The 12,854-nt window shown below is 40.3% G+C and overlaps 1 pseudogene; it reads left to right on the forward strand.

Moving 5' to 3' along the window:
- Nucleotides 1-2,202: 2,202 nt before the first annotated feature.
- Nucleotides 2,203-2,315, forward strand: LOC128045912 (uncharacterized; annotated as a pseudogene).
- The last annotated feature ends 10,539 nt before the right edge of the window (nt 2,316-12,854 follow it).

Raw genomic sequence — 12,854 nt, forward strand, 5'->3', positions numbered from 1 at the left:
CTTTGCTCCTTTCAACAAGTCACTTATCTTTTTTTGGTCAGTATCCTCCTCTCAACAACAGGATACACAATATCTAGCTAACCAACTGTGTGACTTTAAGTTTGTCTCTCTGATTCTCAACTTCCAGTTCCTAAAGTAGATATTTAAAAATACCTGCTATGCCAAAACATGTTGGTAAGAGAAAGTGAATGTAAAGGGTTTGGTGAAATGTGATGTCCTATAGATATTATTGTTGTTTTTACCATTATAGCAGCAATTTTCTCATTGTTCAAAAATTAGAACATGGCTTCCCAGGTGGCACAGTGGTAAAGAATCTGTCTGCCAATACAGGAAACCAAAGAGACTTGAGTTCCATCCCTGGGTAGGGAAGATCCCTGGAGAAGGAAATGGCAACTCACTTTAACATTCTTGCCTGGAAAATTCCATGGACACAAGAGGAGCCTGGTGGGCCACAGTCCTTGGGGTAAAAAAGAGTCGAACTCAACTGAGCACACACAAACACATCATTACAGCAGTAATTTGCTCGCTGTTCAGCTGTTCAACTGTATTTGCTCATTGAAACAGCTGTATTATTTCAAAAATTAGAACATGGCTTTCCATGTGGCGCAGAGGTAAAGAATCTGTCTGCCGATACAGGAGATCCAAGAGACAGGTTTGATCCCTGGGTAGGGAAGAAAATGGCAACTCACTCTAGTATTCTTGCCTGGAAAATTCCATGGACAGAGGAGAAACCTGGTGGGCTACAGTCCATGGGGTCGCAAAGAATCGAACACAGCTGAGCGTGCACACACACACACACTTCATTATAACAATTCACTCACTGTTCAGCTGTACTGTTTGAAAAATTAGAACATGTCAATATAATAATATTATCATGTATGTACACAGAATGCGTATATTTTCACACTATTTTTCACCACCCAATTAGGTATTGCTATTCCCACTGTAAGACAATGACACTAATTCAGAAAGGTCACAGAACTGGACAAGGATCATTCAGCTAGAAACCTACAGAGCGTGTACTGAACTCATATCTTTTGGACACCACTATTAAAATGTGACACTCTGCCAAGTAAAATATATACATAACAAGCGTTCTAATCAAACAGTGAAGAGACACTCTGGAATGAGTTAAAACTAGGAAAGGAAATGGCCCCTTAGTCCTTAAAGAGGTGAAGAGGCATAAGGAAGTAATTAGAGAAGTAGTCAGCTTTCATTGCACCTCAGAGCACGAGAGAAACCAGTGTCATAAATGCAGTGAGGCATCTAGTTCTCTGCGTCTTCAGCCAATGGAAGGCAAGAATGGCACAGAAAGCCCTCATACTGTCAACTATTCCACACAACGCTCTATTTCAGGGCAAATGTATACGGATCATTTCTTCTACACATGGCACTTTCTCAGAAAGCACAAAATGAAACCAGACGCTGAAACAAAGGAATGACCTTTCTTAGCAGCAGCTGAATGCCCTGGGTTCTTTTCTTCTCTCAGTAGTCAACAATATCCAGGAACTCACTGCCTTTCTAGGCAGGGAAGGGCAATCCATGGATGAGCAATGGAGACAAGAAGGAAGGAAGAGTCTCACTGGTGGAGTTGTTTGGCAGACACCCAAGTTGTCTGTCAAGTACTTTCTCAGTGTTGGTGAAAGGTGAGACTGGGTTAAAATTGTGAGGAAGCCACTGTAAGTCCTCTCCCTTCCCCCGTCCATATTTCAGAATATTCTTGCTGGGAAAGCCCCATTTCTCTTTCCCCACACCAGCCAGCTTTCTCCTACTTCCTCATCGTTCTGACTACAAATCTGTTTTTAAGCATTTACACCTAGGGGTAAGAACAAAAAGTATTTGCTCTGGGCACACTTGCTCTTCAAGCTTCATCTCCGGTCGTTGACTGAGGGAGTCATTCACCTCATCGAGGCAATTTTGAGGAGAAAAGAGGAGAAGCTCTGGATGGAAGAAGCTGAGGGTCCCTCCATGCCTGTGAAATCTCAGAGCTGAGGTGCAGGCTTATTCCTAAGACGGCAGGGCAAAGCAGTGGGCAATTCCCTTTCCACTTGCCAGGTGCAAGCTCCATATTGCACTATTTACTAACCAAGGATTTTGAGGAAGGAAATTTTGTGGCTACCTTGTCAGTGAGGGAGAAAAAATTCCACCGGGGGTAAGTGGGCTGTTTTATGAACCACAAAGAGGAAATTAAAATTCTTTCCCATCACTTCTTGGTATTTTGGCTAGAATCAAGTGTAGTTTCTGTTCTTATCAGTTTAATATCTTTTCCCACTGAAAAATGTGGCTCTGCTATGTTGGGGCCAGGAGTAATCAAACCAGTGTTAGGAGGAAAGAAAGTGAAGCCTCTCAGTCGTGTCCGACTCTTTGCGGCCCCATGGACACCAGGCTCCTCCGTCCGTGGGATTTTCTAGGCAAGAGTACTGTGAGTGGGTTGTCATTTCCTTCTCCAGGGAATCTTCCCGACCCAGGGATCGAACCCAGGTCTCCTGCATTGTAGACAGACGCTTTACTGTCTGAGCCACCAGGGAAAACAAACACAAATTATGAGATTTTCTAATCAAAGTAGCTTCCCGGGTGGCTCAGTGGTAAAGAACCCACCTACAGTGCAAGAGACTCCAGTTCGATCCCTGTATCTAGCTACCAAGATACAGCAAGGATGTGGAGCCACAGGAGCTCTCATACATTACTGGGGGGGAATGCAAAATAGCACAGCTACTTTGGAAGATAGTTTTGGAGTTTCTTACAGAATTAAATATACTCTTACCATACAACCCAGCAATCACTCTCCTAGGTATTTTCCTAAATGAGTTGAAAATTTTGTTCATTGTTGTTCAGTCACTAAGTCATGTCTGACTCTTTGTGACTCCATGGACTGCAGCACGCCAGGCTCCCCTGTTTTTCGATATCTCCCAGAGCTTGCTCCAGTTCTTGTCCATTGAGTCAGTGATGCTATCCATCTCATCATTTGCTGCCCTCTTGTCTCTTTGCCTCCAGTCTTTCCCAGCATCCCGGTCTTTTCCAGTGAGTCAGCTCTTTGCATCAGATGGCCAAAGTATTGGAACTTCAGCTTTGGCACCAGTCCTTCCAATGAATATTCAGGGATGATTTCCTTTAGGATTGACTGGTTTAATCTCCTTGCAGTCCAAGGGACTCTCAAGAGTCTTCTCCAGCACAATTTGAAAGCATCAGTTCTTTGGTGCTCAGCCTTCTTTATGGTCCAACTCTCACATCTTTACATGACTGCTGGAAAAACCATAGCTTTGACTATAAGGACCTTTGTTGGCAAAGTGATGTTGAAAACATGTCCCCACAAAATCCCGCCAAGGGATAGTCATAGTGAAACAGAGCAAGACCCTGTGGTCCTTTCCCACTATGTCCTCTGCCTGACTTTGTGGGAAAACCTTAACCAAAAGATAAATTTAATCAAAGAAATGAGAAAAGGCAAAAACAAAAGCAAACTGTCCAATAAGACTAAATGATAATAGTTTAGTCATTGAAAGTGAAGGACAGTGAAAGTGTTAGTCACTCAGTCACATCCAACTCTTTATGACCCATGGACTGTGGCCCATTATACTCCTCTGTTCATAGAATTCTCCAGGCAGGAATACTGGAATAGGTAGCCATTCCCTTTTCCAGAGGATCTTCCTGACCTGTGATTGAACCAGGGTCTCCTGCATTGCAGGCAGGTTCTTTACTGTCTGAGCCACTAGGGAAGCCCAGTTTAGTCATTAAGCATAGTCAAGAATCTTTAGTTCCTTCTCAAGGACTATAGATAATATTCTAAGCCATGTCCTGGGAGTTTTCTTATAGATACTGAAACTCCTACCAGGTAGAAGTTAACTGCATGATGACCAGACCGTAGCCATTAAATAAACTGCCACAATTCCCAGAACTGGCCTCAAAGAAATAGGAACACATCAACCCTGGAATTGAAGATTGACATGTCCATTATCAACATCCCCCATCAGAATGGTACATTTTTAACCTTTAGATGAGGTTATTACTATATTGACATCTCATAATTATCCAAAGTCCTAAGGGCTTACTCTTGATGTTGTACATTCAATGGGTTCGGATGAATGTATAATAATATATCTTGTTGTTGTTTAATTGCTACGTCATCCCTGACTCTTTCGTGAACCCATGGACTGTAGCCTGCCAGGATCCTCTGTCCATTTTCCATGCAAGAATATTGGATTTGGTTGCAGTCTCCTTCTCCAAGCAATCTTCCTGACCCAGAGATTGAACCTTCAATCCAGGAGACCTGGGTTTGATCACTGATGGGGGATGCTGAGAATGGTGGGGGCAATGCATGTACAAGTATAGGGGATATATGGGAAATCTCTATACTCTTCTTCCAATTCTATTTTTAAAAAGTAAAGTCTTTTAAAAAAGAAAGAACCATTTAGCCATGCTACCTCAGTGTCTGACCACTTCCACAACAAACAAAAACTCCTCTAAAGCAAAGACTCTTAAACAGGGGAGTAAGCATCTCTTTTTAGTACCAAATCTATGGGTAAGGTACGCTGTTGTTTAATAACAAGGGAGTGTAGCTAGAAAGTCAGAGCTAGTGGTAGAATTCAAGGTAAGTAAAGTCCACACAGAGGCTTTATTCACAGCTGTCTTCTTTGCTTATAAAACTTCAAAACCATAGTTTTACAATGAGTATTTAGTGGAATAAAACTCATGCATCTCAAGATTGCTATTAATTTCAATTATTTGTGCTTATTGGTCCAGTCTTGCTGGCCTGTCACCTGGAGACTATTGATTAAACAGTAGCAACAGCAGCAGGTGGTGAAGTACTTCTCCTGTGCTCACCAAAGATATTTTTTAAGTAATTATTTTGGCTACAAAGTTCAAAGCAACCACTTTCAGGTTAGCAGGTCTTTGGGTCACATTTGGAAAGGCAGAGATTTCCTGTCAAAATGTGGACAGAAAGAATAATCTTCCTCTATCTTTACTTCAATTGCAAAGTAAAATCCCTGTAAGGCATTTAATTTATTTATTTTCAACACAAAGATGATTGATTGCACCCAGATGAAGAAGGGGATTCAGGAAGAGGAAAAGATAAATGGTCATTCCTCTGCCCAAAGGAAACATTCAAACTCTTATGTTTAGGCCACAGGACAGGTCTGTTCTCCACATGCTGACAGTCTTGGGGTCCAGTGGGGAGCAATTACTAAACACGTGTGTACATAGCATAAACCATAGAGCCCCAGTACCCCTCATTGTAACCAGGATGTATATAGCTTCCCTTAAAACAACAATATCACAGTAACTATTCTCACACTGCCATGGGACCTGATTAAATGCTGGAAAAATCTAAGCTTTTATGCTTCAACCACTGCCTGGATATGGAAAGGGAGAAAAGACAGAAAAGAACTGATAATGAGGGAGTGGAGGTAGTGGGGAGTGTGAGGAGATTTGTCAGAAAAGATTTCCCAGAAAGAATATCTCTTGGACTAAGATTTACAAGATGAGTGTATAGTCTTCTGGAATTCTGGAAGAAGGGACAGTCTAAGTAAAGAGTCAAAGATGAGAAACAGCCAGGCATAGCACCCTCATGTCTTCTGCATCTCCTCATCTTTTGGTATGAGCACATGATTTGGGATCGGAGAAGGCAATGGCACCCCACTCCAGTACTCTTGCCTGGAAAATCCCATGGACAGAGGAGCCTGGTAGGCTGCAGTCCATGGGGTCGCTAAGAGTCAGACACAACTGAGCGACTTCACTTTCACTTTTCACTTTCATGCATTGGAGAAGGAAATGGCAAACCCACTCCAGTGTTCTTGCCTGGAGAATCCCAGGGATGGGGGAGCCTGGTGGACTGCCGTCTACAGGGTCGCACAGAGTGGGACACGACTGAAGCGACTTAGCAGCAGCATGATTTGGGATGGTAACATCATAGCCTGCACTATTTATTTAAATTTATTTTATAATTGGATGATAATTACTTTACAGTATTGTGTTGGTTTCGGTAATATATCAACACGGATCAGTCATACGTATACATATGTCCCTTTCCTCTTGAACCTCCCTCCTACCTCCCAACCCATCCCATCCCTCTAGCTTATCACAGAGCACCTGATTTGAGCTCCTCACATCATACAACAAATTTGCACTGATAGCCTGAACTATTTAAATGGTTTTTCTCTCCTGCTCTCTTCCCAGTGTGTGGCATATCAGACCCATTCAAAGGAGTTTGACCATAGGCAATTTGCAACCTCAGAGTTTTAAGGCAAAGATAGCATGGTGGCAGGGAGGAGAATGAATGGCAGATCCATTTGGAGTTAAATGTAATAGCTCAGAAAGAGAAAGAAAAACTGCTGGCCTGAACTCAGGGCCAGACTAAGATATGTGAGGAACATGAGTTGTCTATCTACCCCCATAACTGGTATTTTCTCATGTTTGGTCCACATTTGTACAGAGGAGCTGGGTGCTAATCCCCACTCAGCAAACACCCAGCCCTGCATTACCCACAACCCACCTGTTTCCTAAGGCAGCTTAGAGACCACCTGCTGTTACTGAAGCAGATTCCATGAAGGTCTCAGCCCTCACTCAGCTAGTGCAGGGTCGTCCTTAAAAAGTTATCAGTATAAACAAAATTTTCAATAAACGTTAAGCACCTCTTATAGACTAGCATTCCAGCTTTCAGCTGGCTTGACATACTCCTTGGTCTGTCGCTGCTTAATTAAATCATAGCGTACTTAGGTAGGAAAGGATTGATAGAGGCACTATTAAAAAGTGGAGTGAGTTTGGGATTGACATGTATACATTGCTATATTTAAACTTAAATGCCCTTCCTTGAAAAAAAGTAAAATGTGACCTGGCAGCTGAAAAGCAAGAGTTAAGGCCCAGGGTAAAAATCAGCAGTGAACAATAGGAAAGAGGAACTGGAAAGGCAGGAAAAGAAACTTGAAATAAGTGAGTCTGAAAAGCTGTGTTAGGGTTGCATGTTGTTGAGTCACTATGTTGTGTCTGACTCTTTTGCAACCCATGGACAGTAGCCTGCCAGGATCCTCTGTGCACGGAATTTCCCAGGCAAGAATACTGGAGTAGGTAGCCATTTCCTTCTCCAGTAAATCTTCCTGACCAATGTCTCCTGCACTGGCAGGTGGGTTCTTTACCACTGAGCCACCAAGAAAGGCATTTGAGTTGAATAAGAGCCCCCAAATCACAGAGGCTTGACACAGAGGCTTAACAAAATCCCATGTGATTCTCAACAGGAGAGCTCTCCGGGAAGGCTTTCCTCAAGGTGGTGACTCAGGCTATTTCTCTCTGGGGCTCTGCCTTCTCGTGGTTTTAAAGTTGCCCTGATGTTAGCCTGCCAGCAGGTGTTTAGAGGATCAGTTCAGAAGTGACGTATCACTTCCTCCCAGATTGTTGACAATAAGTAGTCGTGAGGCCCACTTTGACATAAACGGGGCCAGGAAATGTAATCTCTACCTGGGTGATGTTGTCTAGCAAATCTCCATTATAGAAGAGGGACCTTAAAATGAGCATCTTCCAGCCAACTCTGCCGCAGACACCAAGGGGAGACAAAATTCAAATGGCAATTGATAAAAAATATTCTTTCTTAATCCCTAAAAATGAATGGATAAACAAATGTGGTATATACATAATATGGATTATCATCCAGCCTTAAAAAGAAAGGACATTCTAACATATACTAAATATGAATGAACCTTTAAAATACTGTGCTAACTAAAATATGCCAGTCGTGCCATGCTAAGTTGCTCAATCACGTTCAACTCTTTGTGACCCTTTGGACTGTAGCCCACTAGGCTCCTCTGTCCATGGGATTCTCCAGGCACGAATCCTGGAGTGGGTTACCATGCCCTCCTTCAAGGGATCTTTCTGACCCAGGGATCAAACCTGAGTCTCTTACTTCTCATGAATTGGCAGGTGGATTCTTTACCACTAGCGCCACCTGGGAATGTATATGTATGGCTGAATTTCTTCACTGTTCACCTGAAACTATCACATTGTTTGTTAATCAGCTAAACCTCAATACAAAATAAAAAGTTTAAAAAATCGAATAGATGTGTATTACCTTTAAAATCTGTTAGACTAAAAGGCAGACAGTTCTCAGGTTCTGAGACTGGTGGTTTTGTTAACTTTGGGAAAAAATTCTTCTAGGATATATGCAATGGTAGATCTCTGAGATACACCTACCCTGCCGAGATTTGTTTTTTTCTTTATTCAAGAACACTTGACACCCTCTAACTTGAACAGGCTTGTATTTTCCCTAGTGACTCATACGGTAAAGCATCTGCCTACAATGTGGGAGATCCAGCTTCAATCCCTTGGTCGGAAAGAGCCCTTGGAGAAGGAAATGGAAACCCACTCCAGTACTCTTACCTGGAAAATCCCGTGGACGGAGGAGCCTGGTAGGCTACAGTCCATCGGGTCGCACAGTTGGACATGACTGAGCGACTTCACTTTCTTTTTTCTTTAACTTGAATAGGCTTAATTGTATGCTGTAACTTAACATTTCTCAGAGGACCAGAAGATAAATCTCTTGCCAAGGAACATGCCACATAAACAACCTCCTCTGGGATTTTAACCTTTTTAACAAATAGCTCTGTCACAAAGGGTACAGAGGAAGTGACAGGATGTCCAAGTAAAATATACAACATTGGCAAGAAATGCATATGTGAAACTGCCCCCAAAGTCCTGACAAACAACATTTGTGCTCTCTTTTCCTCTTTGTCTCCATTCTTCTGACCCTCTGGTTCTGATTTTCTTACTTGCTTGTTCTTCTTCAGTCATCTCTGCAGCATCCTTTAAGACAGTTATTGGGCAAAGGGGAACATGAACTCGGTGCTCATAAGAACAAAGTGCCTGGTAGAAAGGAAGCACTTAAGAATGTTTTTAAGGAGCTAAGATTGAAGATTGCAAAGCAGCCATTTCATTACAAATGCAGTGTGTGTGTTAGTCACTCGACAGTGTCCAACTCTTTGTGACCCCATGGACTGTAGCCTGCCAGGCTCCTCTGTCCATGGGATTCTCCAGGCAAGAATACTGGAGGGGACTGCCATTTCCTTCTCCGAGAAATGCAAAGTCTGGCTGATTCTTCAATATAGTCTTGCTATTGGTGAGACTTCAGGCCATTACAGAGTATTGAGCAGAGTTCCTTGTGTTATCTGTGCTATACAGTAGGTCCTCCTTAGTTAACTATTTTATATATAGTAGTTTGTATATATGTGAGTCCCAATCTCCCAATTTATTGCCCCCTCCATGCAACCTGATAGCCATATGTTTGTCTCCCACATCTGTAACTCTGTTACTGTTTTGTAGGTAAGTTCATTTGGACTCTTTGTTTTAGATATGAGCAGTAGCTCATCTCCTCCAAGGCTTCTTAGGGTCCGGAAGGGTCGGAATGTTTTTTCTAGCCTTCCTTATATCATTTACAGAGTTCAACACTTCACCAGGCATGTAGTAGTTGCTTACTATATGTACATGCTGATTTGATTTTTTAATCAAGGAATATAGGCACTTTTCAAACACAATGATAACAAAAATACTTAAAAGACTTCCATAGAAAACAACAGCAGTGCAGTCTCTTGTACACATCCTCACCCATACCTGACTTAAGCAACTACTTTGAATTCTCATAGCCGTTTCTGCGGGCACCTTTTATTGTTTGGTTTATCTCCTCTATTGACTTTTTGCATTGATAGAGGATTTAATGTCATTAAAACACCACTACTCACACACTCAGTTCTCTTCTCCCCCTGTCTCAATAAAGTCATATCACAACAGTAAAAGAAATACTAGATATATTGCAAAGATAATGCAACTGTTATTCAGTGCTGAGACAGCATATGCAAGAATTACATTTTTCTATATTAAAAACCTTCTGTTTCACTTCCTTTTATCCTTTGCACAGTTTTCTATGTGACTAATGATTCCATCATATTTGCTAAATGTTTGTCTATATTCTTTCTCAAGAGGTCTTCTGTTTCCCCTAGAGTTCTCTGGATTTCTGCATCCTTCTGCCCAACATCATTCTGGGACTTCCTTCGCTTGGCTGCTGTTCCTTAGCTAGCTCTTTCTCAAGTCTTGTCATTCTCAATCCAGATTTACCCATCCTCAGTAAATCTTGCCATGCCAGGATGCATGGAAGTTACATCTTTTGATATCTTATGTGCATAAAAATTAATTACTTTTCACAGTTGGCTTCTGAATAAAAATGAGCCAATAAGTGGGAAATGGAATAGCATGTTCAAGGGCCCAGAGGCAAGAAAACATGGCACATTTGTGAAACTGTAAAAGAATCATAGGCCTGCACCAAGCAGATGAACAACAAGACACTAAGTTGCAGCATGATTTTTATAAGAAGATAATTTCAAATGAGAACAGAAGAAGTAACTTCAGCTGACTATTAATTCGATAACTTACAAAAGCCAAGAACTGTCTGGAGGAGCACAGGAGGGTCTTATCTATATAGTTGGACAGAATTAGAGACAAAACCATTAATGATTTTACATTCCAAAACAAAATTCGAACAGCAGCAAGATGTTGTGGAAACAAGATGATTCAAGGAAACATTTTTCTGTTGCCTTTTAACAATTTCATCTGCTTTCAAATGAGATCATTATGGCTATTTAGTCATTATAGTGGTTCCCAAACTTAACTGTGTATCAAAATTACAAGGAGAGCATTAAAACAAATCAAGAGAAACCCACTTGGCTAGAGTTTAGAAATAAAGGATGAGGAGAAAGAAACTGAGAGTATTGTGGATTAACAACTAATGGAAGTTCACTTGTCTTCCATGCTCTCAGAGTGTCCAGTTACCATCCTATTCAGGGAGCAGAGCCTATGCCTTATACCTCACTTCATCTCAATGCCCAGAACTCTCTCTGGCCAATGGCACACACTCAGTAAACTTATGTTGGATAAAAGAATCAATGATACTCTTCACTTTCAACTATAATTGCTGATAATCTAACTGCCCCACAGCCCTACCACTCCTAACTAGCCGGCAAGATACTTGAGCACCTCAATGATATGCATTATATCAGCATACCTAAATAAAATATCAAAAGTATGAATACATGCAAAAATAAATATAATAAAGAAGGAAGTTATTGAAATAAAGAAGTTATGTAGTATATAAACCTGATAACAGTTTTAACTGATTATTTTTTCTGATATCAAAGGAACAAGCCAAGGCATGCTGTATTTTGTTGTTTCTTAAAGAATATGTAAGCAACACTAAAATTTTAAGTTTGGAGATGAGGCTTGGAAGTGGGGAGAATAGAAAACAGCCAGAGACCTCTGGGAGATTCTTCTGAGCATAAGTAATATTGAATTGGACATAAGAGTCCTATTAAAAGGAAATCTCGATAACCCTGTATGTGAGACAGCAAAAGAGACACAGATGTATAGAACAGGCTTTTGGACTCTGTGGGAGAGGGTGGGATGATTTGGGAGAATGGCATTGAAACGTATAATACCATATGTGAAACGAATCGCCAGTCCGGGTTCGATGCAGGATACAGGATGCTTGGGGCTGGAGCACTGGGATGACCCAGAGGGATGGTACGGGGAGGGAGGAGGGACGGGGGTTCAGGATGGGGAACACATGTATACTTGTGGCAGAGTCATGTTGATGTATGGCAGAACCAATACAATATTGTAAAGTAATTAACCTCCAATTAAAATAAGTAAATTTATATTTTAAAAAATAAATAAAAATAAAGCAAAAAAAATTTTAAATGTTTTCTTCATAGTTTAGGTAAGGAAACAGAGAATTAGAAAGGGAGCATAACTTTTAAAACTAGTAAGAAACCAGGTCAAATTTAAACCAAACCTGATTTGTTCTAATAAATTAGTTTTTTCCACTGCAAAAAAAATAAAATAAAAGGAAATCTTGCAATATTCTTATTACACAGCTGTTAATTAGCAGCATATAGTTTCTGTTGGATTTTTTGATAAATAAACATTTACAATACAGGAGCTCTATCTGACTATTATTTGCAAGAGATAACAAAAAGCTGACTAATAATATCTTCCCTAGTGCAGACACTGAAAACTTCCTCATCCAGGAAGATGATGCTTAACAGAATAAGTTTAACCAATAACCTGCCAGTGTGTGAAAAAAAAGAGTCAAATAATTACAATAACACGCTTCAAAACAATTTTCCTAAAAATTTAAAATTCAAGAATTGAGATTTTAAGTCACCTAAATCTGGCAAATCTTGAAAAACCATGCTGCATAAATGTTCAGAAGTCCCCGGATGTGTAATTTTGGGTGGTAAGTCTTAAACAAGGACAAACTTTGTGGTAAGAAATTTTCCTACTTTTCCTTTGGGAAGAAATAAAAATTCTGTCAGAATATTCTATGGTCATTTTCTTCCCTTTCAACTTTTGAATTTCTTTCAGGTTATTAAAATAATATGCATCTACTTGTAAAGTACACGTAAGTAGGTATCTTATTTTTTTTCCGAATTCCTTACACAACTGAAATATAGCATGTATATTTAGAATCTTGACTTTTCCATTTACTGTCTTTGTGAATAAAATTGACTTATTTCTGATTGTTCTCATGTAATACATTTATAAAATAATAAGTAAGGTGTGAACACTAAGGATTTTAACATATATAGCCAAATTGCATTCCAGAACTTTTGTACCAATACACTCGCCAAAATTTAATGGTAGTGCCCATTCTATTTCACTTTATATTAGCACTGGATTTTTAAAAAATTATTCTTTGCTAATCTGAAAGACAGAAATGTAATTTCCTTTTTGTTTAGTTTGTACTTACTTAAGCACTAGTAAAGTTCTTTATATTTTCTGGTTAGTTATATTTTTCTTATGTGAATGGGAGGTTCATGTTCTTTGCC

The sequence above is a fragment of the Budorcas taxicolor genome, chromosome 3 (genome assembly GCF_023091745.1).
Source record: "Budorcas taxicolor isolate Tak-1 chromosome 3, Takin1.1, whole genome shotgun sequence".
NCBI lineage: Eukaryota > Metazoa > Chordata > Mammalia > Artiodactyla > Bovidae > Budorcas > Budorcas taxicolor.